The sequence below is a fragment of the Nomia melanderi genome, chromosome 4, assembly GCF_051020985.1.
Source record: "Nomia melanderi isolate GNS246 chromosome 4, iyNomMela1, whole genome shotgun sequence".
NCBI lineage: Eukaryota > Metazoa > Arthropoda > Insecta > Hymenoptera > Halictidae > Nomia > Nomia melanderi.
Window position 1 is genome coordinate 11129461 of NC_135002.1, and position 24659 is coordinate 11154119.

At 36.6% G+C, this 24659-nt stretch overlaps 1 protein-coding gene across 7 annotated transcripts in view; it reads right to left on the reverse strand.

The window, feature by feature from the left end:
• The window catches only part of Mp (collagen XV/XVIII-type protein multiplexin), a 393214-nt gene that overhangs the window by 141727 nt on the left and 226828 nt on the right, over window positions 1-24659 (reverse strand). The gene's annotated exons all lie outside the window — the stretch shown is intronic.

The following is a 24659-nucleotide window of genomic DNA, read 5'->3' on the forward strand; positions in this document are numbered from 1 at the left end:
ATTACTTAACCATAGCCATCACATTATATACTACACTACACAACTGTGCTCATCTCATACTCAAATTTTACCAATACACACGCCTAGAGTCTTCAGTCATTAATTTCTCTCACGCTAGAATTATTCTTCACATAATTCCAGTCGAAAAACTCCACAAAACTTCAATATTATTCGCGTACGCTATCGGGGGTTAATTCTCGAATCACCGTTTAATCACGAATTGGCAGGTGTCCCAAACATAGTGCAAGGAAAACGCGTCTCGCGGTTAATATTTCCTATACTTAATTTAGATTCATCAGGGGCCGGCGAATATCGCGGCGAACTTAAGTGGGGTTACTAAACTTAATCAGCGGCGGGGCCGGTGCGGCGTAACTGCGGAAGTTTCGTTCCGCTAATTAGGACTGGTGAAACAGGACCAAGGAGCAGAAAATCAAGAAGAAAACCCGCGCGACCGCCTCGTTTCCCGGCAACGGGCAAGTTCCCGCGGCTCGGAAGTCGCGTCCGCAGGCAACAATTCATTTGGCCGTGCCGATAATTGCGTCAATTTATTCGCGGTAAACAGAACCCGTTAATTCCAGTCGCGGTATAACACGTGCGCATACGTCACCGGAATAAATTATACAAACACGTCGAGATATGGGCTGAGGTGGGTTTTCGCGGTGGCGAAGGGCGCGCGGTTGCGTTCGAAGGGCTCGAAGAGATTGTTGGACATCCGGTAATCCTGGTCCACTCACAGGCAATGGATCTCGCAATACACACAGTGTCCTGAAATGATTTCATCGAGCCACACTATATTAACCCATATGATTTGTGGCTTACCACTAAAACTATTGGACAGGTCAAATTGACCCACTGCAGAATTCTTATGTTACAAGTATTTAAATTATAAGGGCGTTTTAATAAAAGATTTTCAATTAAATTTGTGTACTTGTAAAGATACAAGACTAAGAAACTCTTCAAATGTCAAGAGACGTATTCTTCGAATTTTTATGAAAGATTGGAAATTCACTCGAACTGCTCGGTAGTTTTAGTGTTAACGACTGATAAGAGGAAAGTAATATTTAATTTATATTTAAAGAAAATAAGTGACGTTCAGTAAGTGACATTGACTAATGATTTCTTTCATAACTGTGCTTAATAACATCATTTTATCGTTAATAATTTATTAGGGAAAGAAACAGGTTTGATGTTTATTCTACATCTACGTTTACTTCAGTTGGTTGATGATAAAAAGGAAATATTTAATTTATATTCAAACACAATAAATAACATTTAGATCTCTGAAATTCAGTTTGAAATTTTCCTCGGGAGTCTAACACGATATTGTAGGTCAAGGGTTTAATTAGGAAGCTCATCGCGCGCAAGCGATATCCACTGATTTCAGGGAACATGGTGGATTATGAAGGTGAACAGTAGGTATACGATATGTACGAGAGGTTAACAGTGATGTTTTATAATAATGATAATATTAGATTTACGTTTATCGTATACTTGTGAAAATAGAATTAGGATATATATCTGTGCAGTTGTGTCAATCGGAGTTGATTTGGATTTCTGATAAATGATGTTTGTGAAATTTAATAAATGATAATGAAGTTATTGATCTTTACTGTTTCGGGGAAATTGTTTTTTGAACGTAGGGAGAATTTACGAAGATATACAAATTGAATGTGAACGATAAAATATGAATGAATAAATTCATGAATTTCTGTTGAAATAAAGTATCAAATGATAAAGGTAGCAGAATAGAATTCAGATTGCAGAATATAGAATATTTTATGATAATCGTACAGATGGATTTCAGTGAATTTTAACTGCAATTTCAAGACCGTTTTTGACCAGCCCTATATGGTTCAAGAAATGTTAAAGAGCACTTGGGAGAATGGTAGGAACGTGACGGGTATAGAGAAGATTGACTTCTGTTTTTACAACTTCAATTTCCGTTCGTTCTTTCTCTTTCATGACGTTCTATAACAATAGTGAAAATTTACTTTTCCCAAATATAATATTTTTCGGTCGGGTATTATCTTACTTTATTTACTCAGTAGCTCCGACGGTTATTTACTATCGAATGTAAAAATTTTTAAATAGAAAGTTGTATGAAAATCGTTGGTCGTAAATGGTAATTTTGTCAATGTCATGGCAAAGTTTCAATTGCGTTACTCAGGAATAAGTTGAAGACCGGTCTTCGGAACGTCTAAAAACTTTCTTAAGTTTATTCGAACATATTTCAGTCTTGCTGCCGATGTTATCCCAGTTTTTCTGTGTCGGATAAATTGTGTGCCACTTTAAAGTAAATAGAACTTTGTTAACAACGATACCGTATAAGCTCAGAATCCATTGGTCCGACGTATAAGTTCTTAAGAGCCGTTAAGAGTGCTTTCTACCTTACGCTTTGGAAATCCCCGTGTTTATGATACATTCATTTCATTTTAAATCCCTCGTTCGTTTCATTTCGAGATGTATATTTCACGAAAAGGTCTATAATCCTGATCTTCAAATGACCACGTCGTATATTCTTTTTAAACGCACGATAATAGTAAAAAAGCTCCTGAAATCCACGTTTTATGAATTTTATTCACAAATTTCAACGGTTTTCTACAAATTCAAGATAATCAACCGTAAAGGAACGTGTAAAAGAAATTGAATTAATAATTTTCAATGGAATTTCCAATTTTCGAAATTTCGAGTAAAAATTCTTTACTTTCATTTATTCGTAGCACTAGAATTGTAAAATAGCGTTTAGGATCAAACTGTGGATCTTTAAGTAAATTCAGATTTTTAAAAACACGATTAGAAAAATAAAATCACGATGAAAAACACTTATTTCCGACAAAAACTATAAAAATCATTATGCTCTGTATACTTTACATACTTCTTCGCTGTTGCACTTTCAAATTTCCCAAAGGTGCATAAAAATTCAGTTATGAAAGAAGAATAATTCGGTGTGAAAATAAGTTTCTTCGTGATACGGCGAACCTGGAAGTGCGGCTGAATAAATTACTTTACAATTAGACGTCAAAAGACGTACAGTGCGAGACGTGTAAAATATTCAAAAGCTTTCAACATAATTTCGCGCAGAGCGTCTTCGAATCGCACGGAATCCGAGTCCCAATGCGCCTTATCAAAATCATTGGGAACTACGTCGAAAACAGAACGTTGAAAGCATACGTAGAAGGCAGCGCAGCGACCATCCCCAAGGAAATCGTCCTGGGAGCAGCGTAAGGGTCAATTCTGGTCCCAACACTGTGTAACATTTACATTAACGACGTCCCAGCGAACAGAAACATGCGACCAGCACCGTGCTCCCGGTATACAGCAATCTATGCATCTTGATGACAAATAGAAAATGCAATTTAACATACTAAGCGATGCGAGCACTAACAGACGGACGTGACCGTAACGAACAAATAAGATCTTTAGAGTACGGAAGCTACAGCCGGTCAGCATTTGGTCTGCATTTGGTCTGCCGTGTCACCTAAATTTGGATAAAACGATCTTAGGAATAAATTTAGAAATTAATTACCTGGACAAGGTATGAAACGAGTTAAATTTGGTTCAATCTATGAGATACAAGAAGATAAAGATTGCAATGGTGGATAATTTTGACTTTTTGATGTGCACTTAGGGAAATTGTTTTAGCTGCATGGATTTTCGACAAGCGCTGATTTTATAGTCTACGTGTTAAAGTTAAAGTTATATGTGAAATAATCAGAAATAGGTTGAATGAATTGTAATAAGGATACAAGGTAGATTGAAGCTTTGTAGTCGAATATTTAGAACAGTGGATCGATAAGAAACTTATTATGGATAGTAACGATATAGGAGTGAACTAGAAAAAGGGCACTGAACGCTTGTACATTTCGTTTTAATTTGATATTAAAGATTAACGACGGATGCTTCTTTTCTTCTTTGTATGTTTCACGTGATTACCTTTGTTTTTCTTTACATTGTTCAATTCGTAACTGCTTAATGTTTTTAATATTTAGTATCTCTAATGATCAATACTTTTAAAATTTCATACTTTTAATATTTAATATTTCTAATATTCAATACTTTTAATATCTAATATTTCCACTCTCAGTAATCTCTAAAATAACTCCAAAATTTTAAAGCCACAAATTTACCTCCAAATAACAAAATACTTCACTTCAATGAAAATTCGGGCACTCGATTCGGTTCGAGTCATCGGCTCGAGTTCAACTCGAATAGTAAGTAGTACTTGCTCACCTTTGGGTCACGGCTCGAGCCGTTTCGCGAGCGAAGCCCGGGGACCGCCCCGAACACGTTTGAACGATGCGACGCGTATTTCGCGGACGAAAGTTACGTCGCCGGCCGCGGAATCGTTTCTGTTTTCCGTTCCACGCGGAACTTCCGTGATCCCGTGTCCCCGAAGGAAAGTTCGCAGCGTATTTTTATCCTGGTCGCGAGCCCGACCGCTCGCGAGCAGTTCCAGATGCACCACAGGACGGGGAAATCTTGTTTCGCGCGGCAGAAAAGTTCGAAATGTAACGGAAAATCCGGGGAACAGAGTCGCCTGACTTTTTGCCCGTTGAAATTAAAGCTTCCCTTTGATCGAGGATCATTAGTAACGCGACCACCTTCATTTTGCGTAGTCCCGTTATCCTGACTTTTCGAAATCAGTCTGCTCTTCAACCCTTTGAACTCGGAGTTCCCGCTAAATAGCATGTTGCCTTTGGAGCGATTGTTTTCAGATATATCGCACCACGACATACCATGGAGCTTAAATATGTGTATTAAACTTCATTCAAGAAAGTGAAGTTTAATGTTTCTTAGGCGTAATAAAGAGACAATCTTATGTAAAACTTATGAGAAACGGCATTTATTTGCACAAAATCATTGTTTTCGAAATGAACATCATTTTGTATAGCAACACATTGGTAACCTTCAATTTTCGTTATGTGAATATTCGAATTCGAGGGTTTTGTCCAGAATCGGCCGCACCGCGCGCTGCGCTGGTTTGCCCGAGAAAATGGTTCCCGAACGGAGAACTTTCGCGAATGTTGCAATAACATACTCATCAGAATGATCGCGACGTCCAATTCGGACAGCTGCCAGGGAAGGCTGATTACGCGAGCGGCTCGGAACATTCTGACAGCTCATTGTCGCTGTTAGTTACAGCCCAGACGCTACCGCTTCAACTTTCCTCAAGTTCCGCGCACGTCCGGTCGGTGGCTCGAAGATCCACCCCCCGGAAACTAGTTTAAACGCGATTCCTCGACCATTTGTTATGCAACTTGATGCGGGATTATCGTCTGAAGTCCCGTTACACCGGCAGAGTTGTTTCTTATCGATGTAACGGCCTCTTCTGGCGCAATTATTAACGCGTTGACTGCCACGGCGGTCACCGATCACCGGAGCTTCCAAATTATAAGGAACAAATTATAGCTTGTAAGATAACTGATGTTGAATAAAAATGTTCAATAGTGTATATAAATTAATAACAGCGTTACGTGTGAATTCTGATACTAAATAATTAATCATTTTCCCTCTTTGTATTTATTACAAATAATAATTTACAAGTAATAATTAGAAGTTTATAAATATTACAAATAATAATTAGTAATGATTGAAACTCTTTTTCACCGCCGATACCTACTATTGACGAGAGAAGCATATTTTGGTCCAACAGTTATCGGCATGAAGGGAAGTTCATTTTGGTTTCTGAACTCTAATATGTACCTACGATGTCTACGGTAAAATAAAATGAAACAGAACACGATGTACTGGTTAATAAAGTCCAGACAAACGTGTTTAGCTAAACTGTTTAAATAGTTCCATTGTGTCAGGTTCAAGTTTCACTTGTATCCAGCAGGTCTCGTGCTTAACGGTTTGTCCGAGACTCACTTACATTAAACTCTAAGAGGGTTAAGGGGCGTCAAAAAGAGTTAAAGTTTCATTAGGTCCTGATAACTTTAACTACGCCGCTGGTAAAGAATACGTAGGCGGAATAGGGAAACAAGTTTAAGAAATTGGGCGAAAAAGTCATCTAACTTGGCTTCGCGGAACCTACTCAATCCTGTTACTGTTCTCAATTGGTCCCTACATTTATAATAATTCACGGGAACACAAGAGGAACATATCGGTGGCAGGCAGTTCATTACATTTTCGTCAAGTTTAGAAAGAATATTGAGGTACAAGACGTCTTTCTCGATAAGACAGAACAATCGAGATAAATGTTACCAAAAATTAGCACTCGAATCAGCAATCTCTTAGAACCTTGTAACAAGTGAGGTGCCATTCATATGTATCTTCCTAAACTCTTAACATTTACGCAATTCTTTCATATAAAATAATTAATACGATAAACTTTAAAACTCTTTCTCAAAAGACCGTAAAGAAACGAATGAATACAAATAAATTACGTAATATATAAATTATATAAAATCGTTTATCTAGTATAATATACCTTATAAAATAAGATAAGAACAGTTTATTGTATAGTAATGTTCTAGGCGGAACGTATTTCACATAACACTTCCTTACAATTGATAGACGAGTTCTGTATATTTCGCCACTCTTTGATCAACAGTCCAGCAATATCCTAAAAATGTCAATCCATATTACAATCGTAATTTAAACCCAGACACAAGTCTAACAAACCTCTGAACGATGTCACGTAACTTCAAGCAATCCAATTAAAAATAATCGCGAGCCTGGCATCGATCGATATTAAATATCTTGCGGTGCATTAAGCAGATCACGGTGCATTGGTGCATCGATATCGGTGGGAAACGTTCGAAATGGAATTCGTCGAAAGGGCACAGGGTGATAGAGGGAGTAAGTTAATAATGCAAGAGAGCGAAAGCCGAACCTCGGTCCGTCAAAGAACACCGAAAGGCAGCGCGTTCGCGCGCGCGCGCGGTCGGATGCAATAACGATCCCATGCTTTCGAGCGCGGCCGATCGTATTTTATTAAACATCCGCCGATCGGTTTGTCGTTCGGCCGCCTTTGTAAACCTGGAGCTCTGTACGTTAAACGTTCAAAACTGAGATCGCGGAAACCAAACTGTTCTATGTGGTTCTAACAATAAGTGAAGTAATTTAGAATCCAATGTATGTATTAGGTTTGCCAAAAAGCCTTGACATATATTTATCACTAGAATTATCGAGCAGTCGAGTTAACTTCCTTCTATTCTTTTGAAGATATTATAAGAGTGTATTTATTGAGATTTTATTGCCTTATATTTTAGTTCGTACATTACGAAATCAGGTTATTCAGCCATTTTTCTGAGACACATTTATCTCTTCTTAATTATTGTAAAAGAAGGAATAAGGAGTAGCTTTAGCGTTAATACTAGAACTATCAGGAAAGCCAAAAACTAACTCAATTTGGAATTTTGATTTTGCAAGTATTTCAATTATGAAGACGGTCATACGAGAGATTTTGAAGTGGACTTGTGTATTTGCTCGGATACAACAATAGGAGACCCTTCGAACTTCAAAAACTTTGGTTAAACTGTATTATTATGAAGAAATGTATAGTATTGTTAGACTTCTTATAAAAATTTGGAAATAAGTTACTCCAATTGATCGGTACTGTTAACCCGTTGAGTGTCACGATTTTAGGGAGCAAAATACGGAAAATGAAAGAAACATAATATGAAATTGTTTGATTGAATTGCGTTGTTGTTAAAATACAACATTGCACCACTCATTTCACTTTATTATATCGCGTTCCTTTCAATCAATATTATATTTTCCTTTTGCTTTATTTCCTACATTTATTTACTATTTCTATAATATAGAATCGTTTTCATTGAATCATAGTTTCATTGTCTAAACTATAGTAATTTCATTTAGTTACAGGTCACTTCATAGCGTTCAACGTGTTGAATAAAAAAGTAACATTAGTTTTTCTCAAATTAGAGATATAGTCGTCATTATACAAAAGTAATTTCTTTATGATGAACATAGTCGTGATCCACACCTAATAGGTTCAAGTGCAAACTGTGAACTTTAATTTCATGAAAGCTGGAAAAGCTTGTAGTTGGTTCACATGAAAATTAGCCGGTACTCAGATTAAAAGGTCCAATTTTTGATTCGGTCAGCCGTGACATTCTACCGTGATTTTGAAACGGTTAACGTGATTCGTTTTGATCCGAACCACTTGCATATTAAAACGTAGACTTCGAGCTTCAATTTGATGCGCCGGAAGCTGCAAAAGCTTGCAGCTGGCCAATTGGAAATTTTGCTCGTACCCGAAAATAGCGTCGAGCGTTAGTGTACAATTTCGTTCGAGTAAATTTTTAATTTAATTTTCATACAATTTGTAGAATGAGAGCTTTCATGCTACTAAAAGTTTCGAGTAAAATGAATTCATTTGAAAATAATGAATAATTGTTTGCTCGAGAAAATATTTATCTGAATAATACCATTATACATTGTTCGCGTATGAATTCTGCGTTTTTGTTCGTTATTAACACGTTGACTGCCACGGGAGACATCAGCGTTTTATGTATTACTTATTCTTTCCGTAGCAAAGATAAAGAGGAAAAATTATTAATTATTTTCTATCTCCATTCTTACGCTACACTATTATCTAGTTACTTACGCTACTGAGCACTTTGATTCAGCATCAGTTATCTTACGAGCTATGATTATTATCTTGTAATTTGGAAGCATCGGTCATCGGTGACTGCCGTGGCAGTCAACGTGTTAAAAGTAAAGTTTGTCCAACTTTCGTATAATAAAGAATCAAACGATTTCCATAGCGATATTGCGATTTATAGCGACACAGAAACGATATGCGGATATAGAGCGCGATCTGCTGCATTGGCCCGTATCTCACAGAGACGCGGACGATGAGTAAAAAACCCAGAATGCGTATGAAACGCGTGAAGTGCATACATCTTGCGGTAGAGAATCAAACTGTGTCTATTACGATATAGCAATTTATAGAGATAGAGGAACGACATGTGGATACAGAACATGATCTATTGCAACGGTCCGTATCTCATACGTGAGTAAAAAACACAGGACGGATGTGAGATGTGGACATATGCAATAGATCGCGTTCTACGTCCATATAACACTCTTCTAACACTATATCACTAACTTCTAACTCAATTGAAAAGATAGTAAAACTATAATATTGCACCGCAACAATATTAAACTCGGACACTTTGTAATCTGAACTTTAAATTTGAAATTTTCAATGCGGTTAATATAGCAACAGAAAGTTCGAGTCTTCGACTGTTTTCAAGTATAAAGGCTCGAGCGTTGAAGGCTGTCAAGGATCAATCGAGCTTTCAAAGCTTCAAGGTTGAGCCTTGAAGTTCCGAAGATCCGAGCCTGATGGAACTGTAAGCTTTCAAGACTCAGTCTTTAAGGTTGAGTCTTGAAGTTTCGCAGATTCGAGCTTAATAGAACTTTAAACCTTCAAAACGAAGCCTTGAAGATATAACCTTAAAGTCTTGAAATTTTGAAAATTTGAATTCTATAGGACTCTGAACTCTGAAACTTCGAAAACTTGAACCTTATAGAATATTAAATCCTGAAACTTTAAAAATTCGGACCCTATAGAACCCTACGCCTTCAAAACCCACCCCTCAAAGCGAGCTTGACCGTACAGTTTCAAAGACTCAAGCGTCTCACAACACTATCCACACGCATTCCGCGTTGGTTACTTGTCGTCCGCGTCCGTAAGAGGCACGAACCGATGCAACAGATTCCAATGGCCACGTACCGATCCTCTAATCGCATAAATTGCAATATCGCGATCGTTTTAACATGGAAGATGGACGAAAAACACAGGGTCCGCGTTAGATGTGCAGGCAGTTGTTAAGGGGTTAAGCGTCGCCGCCCACAAAGGAGGACCGAATAAACGCGTTTGGGGATCGCTGCGGATTTCGCTGCCGCGGCGCGCTCGGAACTACCGCGACTCGCGGGTGGTTCGCTTCGAATTTCTGTCGCACACGTGCACCCCATAATTGGGACGCGTCCCGCGCATGCAGTTATCATAATGGGCAGAGCCAGCCGAGACCACAATTGAATCCCGTCGCGTCCCCGAACTTCTTTGAGCAACCGGACTCGCCGCCAAGAGCGGAGCTTTTAATTAAATCCGAGATACGATTGGTCCGCGGTCAATTCCACTCGCGGCCTGTTTAATTATGCCCTCGCCCACACCACGGGCTCCCTCGCGGGCTGCGACATTTTCGCCGAATGTTGTCATCGCCTGGCACGCTACGGACCACAACTCGTCTACCTATGAGCGGCTGTTTAACAGTTCAGCTACCGGCACTTATTAAACTGTTCGCCGAAGATCAATGATCACATCCCGAGTATTTCTCGAAGAATTCTTAGATCAGCAACTGGGTGTTTTTATTTTCATTTTTGTTTTTAATTACGTAATTAATGCAATTTGTATTTTTTGTAGTGGTTCGGATCCTTTTCGCGCGCCGAATACGACGAATAGTAGGCGATCAGCGATGCTTTTGAAAGGAATTTATAATGGTCCTTTTATGGAGAACCAAAAGGACACGTGCGGTGCCCTTCAAGAGCGCTTAAAAAGGGAGACTCCTCTCATATCGCCACGTATTTCGAAATCGATCGTCAGTCGCGTTCTGTCGAAGGCCTGCCCGGTTATTTTTGGTAATACAGTAAATAATTATCACTCAGTGTATTTTTGTTCGTGGGAAGAACTCATCCTGACCCTTCCCAACTTTCGCTTACAACACCCTGTTACTCTTTACGTTTAATTAATCGCCTATTACATTTTATATTCGTTTTAATTTAATAATAACTTATTTTCAGTGAAATAATGTAATCTTTCCTTTGGGAATTATTGTTTATAGGTTGTTTAGAGATTGTTGAGCTGATTTTTTATGTAAGATGGTCATTGATATTGAAGAGGTTATATTTATAAAATTTATTTATTATGTAACCTTTCTTTTGTAATGGCACAAATTGTATGTCTGTATTGTATAATATTGTAGAAGATACATCTTTCATTCGTAATAAATCCATGGATAAATTTTATTCTCAAAGTGGAGATAATTATAAATAATTATTCTCGTATGTGGAGATTGAAATGCGAAACCGTGGGAAAAAAGTTTCGATCATACTGACTTCGGTTTAACAAAGATTTGAGGATGTAACGTTTTTGTGATCACATGGCGCCTTTCTACGGGAAGAAATCGTAAAGTTGGAGCACGTATACGATAATAATGAGGACACGTACCGTGCAGACAGTTATTATAATAGACTGAGCAAACGGAGGGTATAACACGATTCTTATGTCGGCGGAGCTTAAGCTGCGCCTCGTTCCTCGGACGGCTAACCACGTTAAACCGTAGATATCTTAATTAAGTTCCAGATTGTTTCATCATTTCTCGACCTGTAAAAATAACCAAAAGTTTTTCGATGCTCGTGGTAATGGAAGTTCTTCGAAATCTTGCTTCTTTCAATTTTTTCCCCAAAATTAAATAAACTTTAAGATTTAATACTAATAAGTATTTAATACTTAAAGAAAATTATTTGCATTTTCGGATATAATATTATGTAATTATTGTTCTACAACTGATTTATTTTTAGTAATCCTTTGTGTCGCTATTAGTTAAAAAAATAAAAGAAATAACATTTTATTAATACCATTTAGTGACTCTGATTCATTATATCTGTTTGATAAGTACTTTAAAATAAGTTAAGCAGGAAAAAATTATTGTTTCAAGCGAAGAGTTTTAATCTTCGCGCCATAGAATATTTTAATAGAAAATGTTGCGACTAGATTGCAAATTTCATGCTCTTATAGTATATATTACAGTCACTTTTAATAAAAGTCTAATAACTGTATGTCATCTTTTACTTTATGCTCCCACTGCACGCGTTTCTTGGAATATAACGAGAAACCGCTTTAACCAATAACAGCATTACAAGCATAAAAAGAAGATTATTATCTTCTCAGACAATTCTCGTCTAGGTTACGTTCATCGATTCTTATTGTAACGTAACATAATATATGCATAAATATTCCAAAATTTCATCTGTATCTTATTGTTTCTTTCACAATATTCCAAGAGACACAGATTTGGAATATTCCAGACTTTCCAAAGAACTGTCCCAGTGAATCCACTTAATTATATGCACACTCCAAAGTATCCACAAAACAATCAAACCAAGTACACTAAATAAATGCATATTTGCAGTTCATAAAAAATTGGACCATTTCGTCCTAACTCACTCTAAATTACTTCATCCTCAGAAGCTGACAATTAAAATCCACATTCCCTTCACACACAATTCATGATTGGTTTTTGAATCTTAAACACCTTAAAGTAATTTATAAATACCTGAATTTACTAATACAACAGTTCCTTTAAAAAAGAATGGACCATATATCCCCAACTCACTTTAAACTAATTCTTCCCCGCAAACTGACAATAAAAATCCATGTCCCTTTCACACGGAGTAACTGATTAGTCCGTTTACATATTCCATTAGACACCTGGTACGTAATTCGTCTTAAATGGGCTAACAAACTTCCATCGGATAGAGCGTTAAATTCGGTTGGATATAAAAATTCTCGGATATCCAGCGTCCATCGTGCACTCTCGCATATGTATGTCGTTTTGAAATAATAATACATTCGCGTCCCATGTTTCCGGTTATCGCCGGGCCTCTGTTCGCGGGAAGATATAACTTCGCTGGAATAGGAACGCCGCGGCGCAGTCGTTACAGTCTGATCCTTGGAGAATAGCGCTCGCGCGACCGGTGCTTCATACTTTGACGCGTAATTGCTTCAACCCCAATTCGGCAGTTCTGCGTACGTACAGACGTATACGCGGCACTACACTCGGGAGGAGTTCCATTAATCGTCTTGCATTTGTATTTATACCGGCGACTGGTCGCCGCGACGCGACGCGTTCAGATTAACTCGGTTACGTCGCGTCGTGGCGAGTTTTCCCGTCGATTTTCTCGGCAATTCCGACACGAACCGTCCCACGCGAAATTAACGCCGCGCTGACCGTGTTGCTATAAAGAATTTTAATTCAGAATGCCCCGCCTTTGAACGACCGCTGGTTGTTGGAAAAAATTTGCGATTTTTAGAGATTTTAACACTGAAACTACCGAGCATGTAATATGATTGGTACGTAGTACTTATGAGAACGTTAAGAAGAGATTTTTCTCGGTTTCTTCGGATGCTCATTATAGTATTCGAGTGAAACTATTTTTTTTTCCGAATCATTTAAAGTATTTAATATGTTTAAAACAGCAATAATTGTGAAATAAGAAAAATAATAATTAAATATTTGAATAGTTTATATACTGATGCATTATACAAAGCTTAATATAATATATACCACCACAATTTTGCTGTACTAGATTAAGTGGTGACTGAACTACCCCTCGAGTGCGAAGTTTTAATACCATCAACAATTAAAATGTTAAAATACAAAATAAAGTATATATATTTTTATACCATGTGTACACTTTCTGTGTATCTACAATGTGTGTATGTTAGAAGTTCGATGTATGCGTGTTTTCTTCAATACGAAGTTTGATGTATTGTATGAACTTGGTTTTGAGTGTTACGTTCTAATCATCGCGATACGATCTTCTATTCTATTCAACGTGTTCATCGTTTTTACTATTTAAATGAATATATTCCGTTGACTCTGTATATTCCCCGAATAAATAATCCAACAATGTAAATAGAACAGGCATACTTTAAACTCGACGACCACTGTCCTTGAGAAAATCAGTCTAATAGGACGGTCGGGGCAATTAATCATCAACTTCCCTTAAACGGATTCTAGTCGTATATCTACACGGCCATTCCAACATGACAATTCGTGATATGGCGGTGACGCGATAGGAATCGGCCCTTAAATAGAGCTCCGGCAACGGGGCGAGCCAGTTAACTTCGCTTGGACGGAATCACGCGTAACTGCGAGCGGTGGATCATGCGATACCCGTTCTGCCCCTCCGAGGAACCGTATAGAATAACCGGAAATTATTACGAAGCCGAGACAACAAAACCCGGTTACACCGATGCACCGGTGTCCATCATGATCGCGACCGTGCACGGGGAAACGCGTTGATTAACCGTTTTCAACGATGAAGCGTTTTCGTCGATGTGTGTTGAAATTCCCGAGTATTATAATATGCAACATACATTGTATAACAGTGTCATTGTTACGAATGTAGGTGTATGTTACTTAGTAGTAGAAGATTAGAAAACTTGGGAAAATCGTTAATGGGGAACTGAATTATTAATGAACTAGTGATTATATAATTCTAACAAATGATTACAATTACGATAAAATAATATTGTCGCATTTTGTACATGAGTTTTCTGTAACTTGCATAATCAAGGGAAAATTTGTAAATAGAAAAAGATTAAGGTTAACAGAATAGTAATTGTACATAAATCATAAGAAATAATAATTGTAATTATAATAAAACAATATTCTCGCATTTTGTATATTAGTTTTTCCCCATTCTTATGGTCAAAACGTTGGGAAACTCTTAAATAAAATTATCTGTTTAACCTATGTTCATTGCGCACACTAAAATCCGAATCTTTCCTTTCGATTATTCATAATGCTAATACCACGCTGCTTCACATCTTACGCAACAAATGTTGAAATCGTGTCCATTGAGAGTGTTCATATCAGCCGCACCATGCAAATTGAGATCGTCCGCGGACGTGTTACGGCACTTCGATATCCGAGTCCATTCTTATTTAAATCGGCCAGCTGTCCTCGATTTACGGGCTTCTTTCACGAAAAGTTTCGCATTCGGGCAAGTTTGATAGGGTTCCTTAACACCTGTCCGATGCATCCTCACAATGGATCATTTTCTCGCGTGCTGTTGTAATTATTATGTATTGAAAACGAACTGGACTAGACATCTTCTTTTCTTTGGCAGAATAATTATCGAAAACAATTTTTCTGAAAATCCCCAAAGGGTTAACCCCTTGTCCTACAACAACGAGTGAGACTCGCGGTGAAGATTTTCAACATGATTCAACAAATATATACATTACTTAGTTAATTCGAATTCAAAGTATATATAGGCATAATATATGCTCAGAATGTTTCTCTTTTTCTAATAAATTATTAATGACAAAGTAGCCGTATCGATCAGAGTTGAGAAAGAAATCATAGGCCAAGGGGTTAATAAAACAAGAATGTTTTCGTAAATGAATATGTAAACACAACAATTGTTGTACGTTTATAAGTGGACGTGTGATTTGACCCTATACTTCTGAGTTTCGGTTGAGAAGGATAACAGGAAACGGATTTTCTTTCTTAAAATATTGACGTAACTACTGGGAGAACAGCGAGGCTGAAAATGGAACGCCAGATAAATGCTGCAATTTTTGGGGTTGTATTCTGTGCCCTTCGAGCTGTATTTGTCGAGAACGTGTTTCGGAATGAGCGACTCGAGTGGTGGGCACAGACGTTTGTCAACACTCCAGTAACAGAAGTGTAGAAGTTAGTCTCGAACAAGTGCTCGAACGATCGTGGAATAACAAATATTACGTACGAGAACGCGTTCCTCGGTAACCATTAAAAATTGATATGTTTACCCTGGTATCATAGGAATCGGCTAACTCCGTAAAGAAATTCAAATTCTTACGTAGAAATTCTAATTTATCGTAAGCTGTGAGTCTGCTGTAAAGTGAATTTACCAGTGTAAAAAGTAAAGCTACTATAAATTTCAACGTGAAAATCGAGACGATTCTATGTTAATGCCTTCTCCTATAACAACTTGTCAGACTGGTCATTTGAATTTGAAAATGAATTCGACAAGTCTAAATGTTGATAAAGTAATGTTATCAAGCACAGTTGTTAAAGAAATCATAAAACAAGGGGTTAATGTTCGTTGGTTATGAATTTATTCTTCTCTGACCTTCGAGAAATGAATTTATCAAATAGAATCGTTTAAAAATGGAATTTGTATGTTGGTTGACACGTGTCACTGGATTATATCGGATATAGTGGTCAGTGAATAATTGGAGATTTCGAGAAATCGGATTGAATAGTCAATCCTTTATAATATTCGATATGAATGAAAGGTTCAGTATCGGAATATTTATGATGTTGATTAATTTTACATCATTAATTTAGCTAAATATTATGCAGACATATGACCGTGTACTGTAACTGATGCATTTGTTAATTTGTTGGTAAATCAATGCGCAATTGAAACAGTCGGTTTGTATGGATAGACGCGATTGATGAGGGAACCGTGGTAATGTGTTATCTGAAACGATGTTTGATTTCGCGACCAGGAATGTTTCTTTCTGTTTCCATTTTCAGTGTGATCATATGTTTTCATTGTTTGAGAAAAAGTTTATCAAAACAGTTTTTAAGTTTGAGAAGCTGATAAGAAGCAACAACTGAATAATTTAATATTTTAAATAGAAATTATTGATTGAGTGCTTAACGCTTCTAATAGCTTTCAACGGAATCGTCTGCTAATTTATCTAGCACAAGCTCGATAAAAGGAGTATCGTTCGGGGAATAAAATAAAGTGCTTATAGAAACTCGTCGAATTGTAAAAAATATTAATACTTTCGTGTAAATATTGAAGGAATTCGATTATATTAACGCGATGAAAAATTACGATGTATATCGGGAAATAGGATTCCAAATAGGTTATGTTTTTAATTAATTTTAAGTAATTATTAATATTTTAAATAAATTCAAGTGAAATAGTCGAAAGTATTTGTAATTAATTAAATAATATGATTACAGTCTCGATATTCTATTTCAGAAATGTTTCTCTTCAAGGTAAAAAGACTTCCGACTGAAGTAAACGAAACGTACCCAATATAAAAATAGTTTCTCATATATTTTCGTACTGCCGTTCCCTTTTAGTTCTTCCGAAATATAAATGTACAGAAAGTCTTGGGGAGCTCAAGAAAATGAAAAATAGATACGGAACGGAAGATAGGAAAATACAATTTTAAGAACCTCACCAAACTTCTGTCAGGACAAAATTTGTTATTCTCATTCATCGATGACTGCGAACCGTTTAATTAGTGCATTGAAATTTCAGTTTAAAGAACTACCGAGCATATAATACGATTGATATATAATCCCCATAAAAATTGTAACAATAGATTATTTTCAGTTTCTTCAGGAACTCATTATAATATTTAAATGAAACTACTTATTTTCAGAATCATTTTGAATATTCCATGTTTTTAAGATATCAATAATTACGGAACAAGAAAACCGAAACCAGTCATTCTGACTGGTAGTTATAGCATTAACGAGACGAAATGCGGTTAGAAAAGATATGTCCGCCGATATGTCAAGAACAAGTTTGACGTGGCGCGAGAATAGATCTTGAGCTGCGCGAATAAATGTCGTCGAAATCGAGCGCTTTGACAATGCCTGAAATATCGTAATTTTTTCGGAAAACGAACACGACCTCGCCGAAAAACTCGAACAATCGAGGCGACAAGTACGATATCATATTCACGTCCGAGGATGCAGTTTATTTTTCATTTGTGACAGCCAAGAGAAATTGAATAGCGTCCATTTTTTTCTTGTTTATCTCATTTTTCGTTTTTCGGGGGTGGACGGCAAATGACAGGACGCTGTGTGTGCACAAGGATAATTCAAGGAACAAAATAGAAGTTTATACGCCAGCACAGAATCCGGCGTACTGATTTTCTTTTTACATCGGGCGGAAACCATAATTCCGGGGGAAAACGTTCCAACTTGGAAAGAGAACTTCGCACGAGCGGTTTAAGAAAAATAAAATTTCATACGGGGATACAGGGAATGATGGCTGTTTATTTTTATAGTGGACATCCTAATTTTAAAAGAGACTCCTCGAGGAAGAGAAGGCACATGAATTTCTATGAACGAAGATAGGGTTCACGTTCGCGAATACGAGAACGGTCATTTCGGAATGGTAAAACTGATGAGCGCGGGGTAAATCTAATGAATGATTAAAATTGTTTGAATGTAAATTATTGCAGCTGTATGATTCATCGTGATTTCCCACGAGAAGGTTTAATAAGAGTGAATGTAGTATAATACATTTTATAATTAATTATGAAATAAGGAATTATGTATTAAATTGATTACGATGGAATTTGTGACTGTAATAATGTGAATTTTGATGAAGTTTCAAGGCGTGTATATTAGATTGATTAACGTAACGCGTGGAAAATTTGCTATTGAAATATTAGCTTTAAACTTTTGTGTGGTTAAACGAATGGAACAAAGACTATTTGAATTTCTCAGTCTAATTTGGAAAATCTTTAAATACACAAGAGTGCGTCGTTAATGAAACTTGTGAAAAATTGTAGAATAAGGGAAGAACGTTCACCAAAGAGGTTTAAATACACATAAAAATAAACATTAAACACTTGCGAGGACTATATCTATAGAAATATTGATCTGATAGAAATATAAAAACCCCTTGTCTTGAAAAATGTGTCGGATTCTGACTTTTATGCTTTAACCGGTGAAAATATTTAATTAATGGAAGCGTTCGCGGCCTATTGGCGGGTTTTCAAACGTATCGAAAGTCAAACACGCGGGTTTGTCAAATTTTGTATCCCCGGGGTAATCGATTAAACAAATTTCCAATGTACCCATTGTACTAGTTTGCATTTCTAATTGCAGTTTCTGTAGTTATACTGGAGTGCCTCGGCACCGTCTACTAGATCGAATCTTGTTCGCCCTTGCGAATTTGTAGCCGGACAGGAGTTCTCCTTGTAAATAGGGTGGCCCACGGTTTGCGAGCACGTCGAACTGAATAATGTCAATATGTCGGGCCACGTTGCGCAACGCTTTAATATTTGAATAATCAACACGACGTGTAAACAGAACTTTTGACAGCACGAGTGCTTATTATATTGACCACTTACAACCGCTCGAATAATTTTTTTGATCAATCGAGGGAATGATTGACTATTCATTATTACAGGCGTTTAAATTTGTGCAGCTATTGGAAAGTACTCCGTGAATAAATAACGTTAATTGTGGTTACTTATTTAGTTTAGTAATTGAGCAGTAGGAAGTAGAAAGTAGAAAGAGAAATATCAATAATTTACCTAGATCTATTTGTTCCATGTTCTATATATACAGTGTTTATATGTTTGTAAGTACTATATAAATAGAATATGGAATTAGAATAGATAATATGGTATATAGAGAATGTAGAATATACGATATAAAATATAGAACATAAAATACAGAATATAAAACAAACAATGTTAAGCATGTAGTAGTTAAGGTTTAAAATAATATTATATTATTTTTAGAATTTTATTAATACACAATCGAGTGAAAGGGTACGTCAAAGTACAGTAGCATACCTCATTGATAATAAAAATTGGTTTAATATTTAAGTATACATCGAATTTGGTACAATTATTAGTATTTTCGATCATGTCTGAATAATACGTCTGACCACCACTTACTGTTTCTACTTAGAACTAACACTGACGATGATACATTATAATGTTTCCGTTTTCCATGAATTTTAATTTCAAATAACTATCTATTTATCATGAACAATTGCAAGGTACTAATAATATCTGATATAATTAATATTAGCATATAAACGATAATAAAAACGGGATTAATTAGTAACTCACTGAAACGCCAGTAAAATGGAATTGTACGTTTCAAATTGAATTGCTCGGAGTGTATACTCAAATCTATTTTCAAAAACTGAGCTGCATACAAAACATTTCATACTGAACGTTTTATATTTGATTTATTTCGCGTTTTCAATTGCATTGATTTTCCGAATTGCATGTTTTTCCACCGTATACTCTTTGGTCTTTTTAAAATACGATTATTATTCGGAAGGGTCGTGTTAACAACACTTTTGCATTCTATCGGATCGTTTTTATTTGCGTTCCGAATATCATAAAAGCTTGTTTATGCACCCGATTCTAGCTACAGTATAAAAAGTTAAATGAAATAATAATTCAATTAATAATAGTAATGCTACAGTAATATTTTAATAAATAATAATAAGAAGTAATAAATATAAAATAACATTAGTATTATACAATAAATTTATTAATATTTACTAAAGAATATAATTTCCACCGTTACTAATGACCTTTTCCCAACGTGATGGCAACTTGTGGACTGCATTTCTGTAAAATGACTCATCTTTGGAAATTAGAGATGTCATTATCGCAGAACTTCCCGGTAGACATAATATTTTCATTAACACTTTAAAATAATCGAATAATAATTTAAGCGGCATACAACGTGCATTACGAATTCGCACTACTAAAAAATGAGAGCTCCTTCCGATTGCTTTTGATCCTGACAACGTGCGTAGTACATAAGTACGTGCAACAGAGAAGTTGCGAACTCGGTATAATCGCATTATTTCATCTGCATACGGGAGAAGGAAGGCAAAACTCTTAATCGTACGTAAGAAGCTTAACGAACAAAATTTCTTTCGCCTACTCGACTGGAATCAATAAAACCGGGATAAACTGAGAACGTACACAGGCAAAGACAACTCGGATGCAACAAGTTCTAAATCGCTTCTGAAGTTCCTTTCGCATCCACGGCAATGCTGACTTTATAAATTCTATTTGTTTTTCCTTCCTCTCATCCTAATATATGATTGAAGCAAATTTTTCGTTTCAATTTAGGCGCGCAAACCCCGTAATGCCCCCGTTCTTTGGCAGTTTGCCCATCGAAATGAATGTTTTTGTTGGCTTCGAATAATCAAGAAAACTAACTTGCCGTGGACAATAAACATATAACATCACCGAGAGAATTTTCACCATTTTCTTTTCAGTGACTGTACTTCGAAAATTGCAAATGTGTACATGAGAACAGAGTTATTTATATTCTGAGAGTATTTCGAACGATAAACTGTCGTGTATTTTAATCATTCCGTCGTTAATTGCACGCGTTTTAGGAAAATACTGATTTTAATTAGCAAGTAGAAATTCAGCGCAGAAGAAATGTTGCGTGTACGAAATCTACGACCTTAACAGGTTAAATGTTGCACGTCCGTTCAATCGAGCACACAACAACATTTTACCGAAGATGTACAGCCACTTTAGGTTGGATTTAACAGGCAATATACCAAATGAAATATAAACAGAGTAAAAGTTGGGCAAGCCCGTTTAAACTTCGGAAATAAATCACTGCTGAATATTAATTAGGAAACTCTATAGCGATAATTTTCGTATTTACTTTTATATGTAACACGGGTATACCAACGTATCGAACGCGAGGAAAAATCTGGCAAGATATTAGAGGAGGAGAATGTGGCCATTATTTAATAATAAACTACAAACGATCTTTAATATCGAAATAAAACTAAGCAAGTCTTTGAAGAAAGATTCTTTCCTCTTTTGAGGAAGTTTTCCTGGAGTCAAGTGGCCGTAAAACTTTTGAGAATCAGTTCAAAGGAAGTGTGCAGAAAAAAGCTGTCGAAAAATTCTTTCAGCTATTGCTAATAACAGGAGCACTCGAATTATTTGTGTGGCAAATATTTTTACATTCCAGGTAGTTGTTTATTTGTACGTGTACACGTATAAATAAATGCATAAATAGTGTAGAGAATTTTTATTAATTTCGTGTACTTTGAATTCGTTCTCTCCTAGAAGATTTTTCATTTAAGAATTATTTATATGCGTATCTGTTCACTATTTAATATTATAACTAATTCATATTTTGGAAATATCACTTGGTGATCATTGGAATTTATAGGTTTATTTTGTTTATTCAAAATAACAAAAGGGGATACGACAGAGTTCAATTTTTCAATAATTTGTACGTATCTATAGACTTAATAACAAAAGATTACTTCGAAATTGTGTATTTACTGGTTTTCCAAATTTCCGTTATTGAAACGTGCAACGTCAAAACGAAATTATTGATTTTACGTAAATATTAGGCTCTACGTGTTTTGTACGAAAAATTCGATACACGCGCGAAGTTGCGAATGCATTTCAACAAATTTCCAACGTAAAACAAGCAACACGTGACTGTTTCAAAGGAACCGAAAACTTTTCAATGATCTCTTAAATAACACGATGCATTACGAACTTTCAAACACGAAGGGAATTTTTGCGTAACGAAGAATCATGTAACGATATCGGGCGACTAAAGCGTTCGAAACTCTTTATCTTACTATTTCATGATATTCTTGGGAAAGGTGAAAAGGCTGGCAGCGGCGAACGGCGAAGCAGAGGAGCTCGAATAAGGCGCTCGTTCATTATTTACAGTTATTCAGTTGCGTTTCTATACACTGCGAGATCCCGTGCATTTTCGATTTAGTCGCATTCTCAATTTTTTTTTCGAGGATACTTCCGAACCCAGGAGAAATAGGAGAAAATCACTGTCGACCTCTCAGTTTTTCAACGGTACTTCCAGTGCACAGACAAAGCAAGAATCGGGTCCTTTCTGACCCAATCATGCTTTCGTTTCTTCAGCGTTATTCCGACCGTATAGTTTTTTTTAAATATAATCAAATATACATTCGCTTACGTCATTCTCGCAGTTAACAAACGTATACGTAAAATTATACAAAATTATTGGTCAATACATTTGCTATTTATTTCAATAACAGTCTTCATCGTAGCAATATTTCATCAAATGGAAAGTACCTGTTTAGTGAAACATTTAAACAAAATGGAAGTGACATCGTTGTCTGGTGTATACTTGAAATGTGTTAATTTCAAATTCTCTTTGAAGAAAACGGGAAATTATAGCTCGAGCAAGTATTACGTTATCTCGTAATTTTCATTAATGATCTGACAATTTTTTACGAAAGAAAAGAAATGAACACTTGTTTTGCGTCTACCCTAAAAGTTAACGATTGTTAGCGAGAAATATTAATGAAATCTGTTTAACGAGTTCTATCAACACTAGGTTTACAAACATTAATACAGTTTATTCTGATGTCTCTAGTAAGACTGAAGTTCCTTCGTTTAGATCTTAGAAATTAGAGGTTTAAAACCAGTCAAGTAGTGTACTTATTCATTTAATTGTATCAAGCAAAACGAAGACACACATTTACCAAATAATATTTATCAAATTCAATACGCGTCAAATCGAAGGGTTCTACGGAAACTAGTGTTAAAGTCAATGAAAAAGATCGTACTTATAGCTTCTTTTCAGACGGTTGCCTGAGTGTTAAGCTCGACACGTTATTGCAGGGGGAAGGGTTAATAAAACGAAAGAAACTTTCGGAACCACCCAATACATAACGCCTGCGGCGAGTGTGTTAACCCCTTCCCCTATAATATCGAGTCAGACACGTGACAAAAATTTTCAACCGAATTCGGTAAATCTAAATGTTACTTGTATTTATTTCATACAAATGAAATATTACTTGTCTATTATCAATCTCTAACCTTTAGAGTGAGCGTAGACACAAAATAAGCATCAAATTTTTTTTATTATCTGCAAAATTATTCACAATAAAGTAGTTCTATCCAGTATAGTAGTCAACGAAATCATAGGACAAGGGGTTAAAAAGATATTTATTCAAATCCAATAGTAATCAAGACAAAAAGCATTAAATTCTTTTCTTTCTCTGCTAAACTATTCACGACAATATAGTTCTAACAAGCACAATTACGAAAGAAATCATAGGACAAGGGTTAAACGAACTCGAAATCAATGGAATCATTCGACGTGACCCAGAAAAAATTCCGTGCCCAAAACACACGGGCAACGTAACCGCGTTTGATCACGCCGCGCCACGATTCGAAGTTGCCTATCGCTCTATCCACTTGTCGGTTCACTTCCCTGAATGGCGGGGCTGCTTGGCGGGAGCTTGACGGGGAGCTTAACGCGAGAAACCGGACGTCAACGGCATGTGTAACGCGTACGCGCGAGAATCGGCTCCGCAGCCTCGTTTCCGGCTTCGCAATATGCGCGCCGATGCACGCTGGATGTGGGTCAACCTTGTTTTGGGCTGCTTCAATTCCGTATTAAAGCGTCCCGGTGGCGGCGCAATATGGTGGATCTTCGTGGGAAAAATTTCAGGAGTACCGGGCGCAGTAACGGGTCGCAGGAAACTTCACCCGGGAAATTGGCACGAGAAGTTGGGGCCTCCGTGTAAGGGTATTTTCTAGGTAGCCCGTATTTCTCCAGCCTTTTTCCTCCCTTTAACGGCGATTACATACAGGTTATGTCGCCGCAGCGCTTCCAACGAGACAATACCGCTGCTTTCGTTGGGACGGTGGTGCGCCTGGTTAAATATTAATAGAAATTATCGACGATTCTATTATACGTTATTCTATTGAACCCTTTCCAATCGAATGTTTCATCGACCAGGCGGCTCTTCTTTCAGCCATCGTATCGTAATTATTAAGTAAATAAGGAAATGTAAACCATAAATGCTGTGAGTGCATCCCGCACATATAGTTCCCTTTCTATATCCCGTACTTTCAAAGATATTGTAAAAAATACGGTTTCAACCCTCAACTTTGAGGAGTGTTTTCAGTCGTTCAAAGTGGATGTTGGCCGATAAGAAAAAATGTGTTAAATATTTTCTTGAGAACCATGTCTCACATAAGTTTCATCCAAATTGGCAGGTGCTGGTTGAAAAGATTCCCTTGTAAGTTGATAATAGTGATGTATCGCAAGGATTGTAACGCCAAATGATTAATAATTGTTCTTGCTTTTCTTTGCCACAAAAGAATAACTCTATGGAAAACCGGTCGA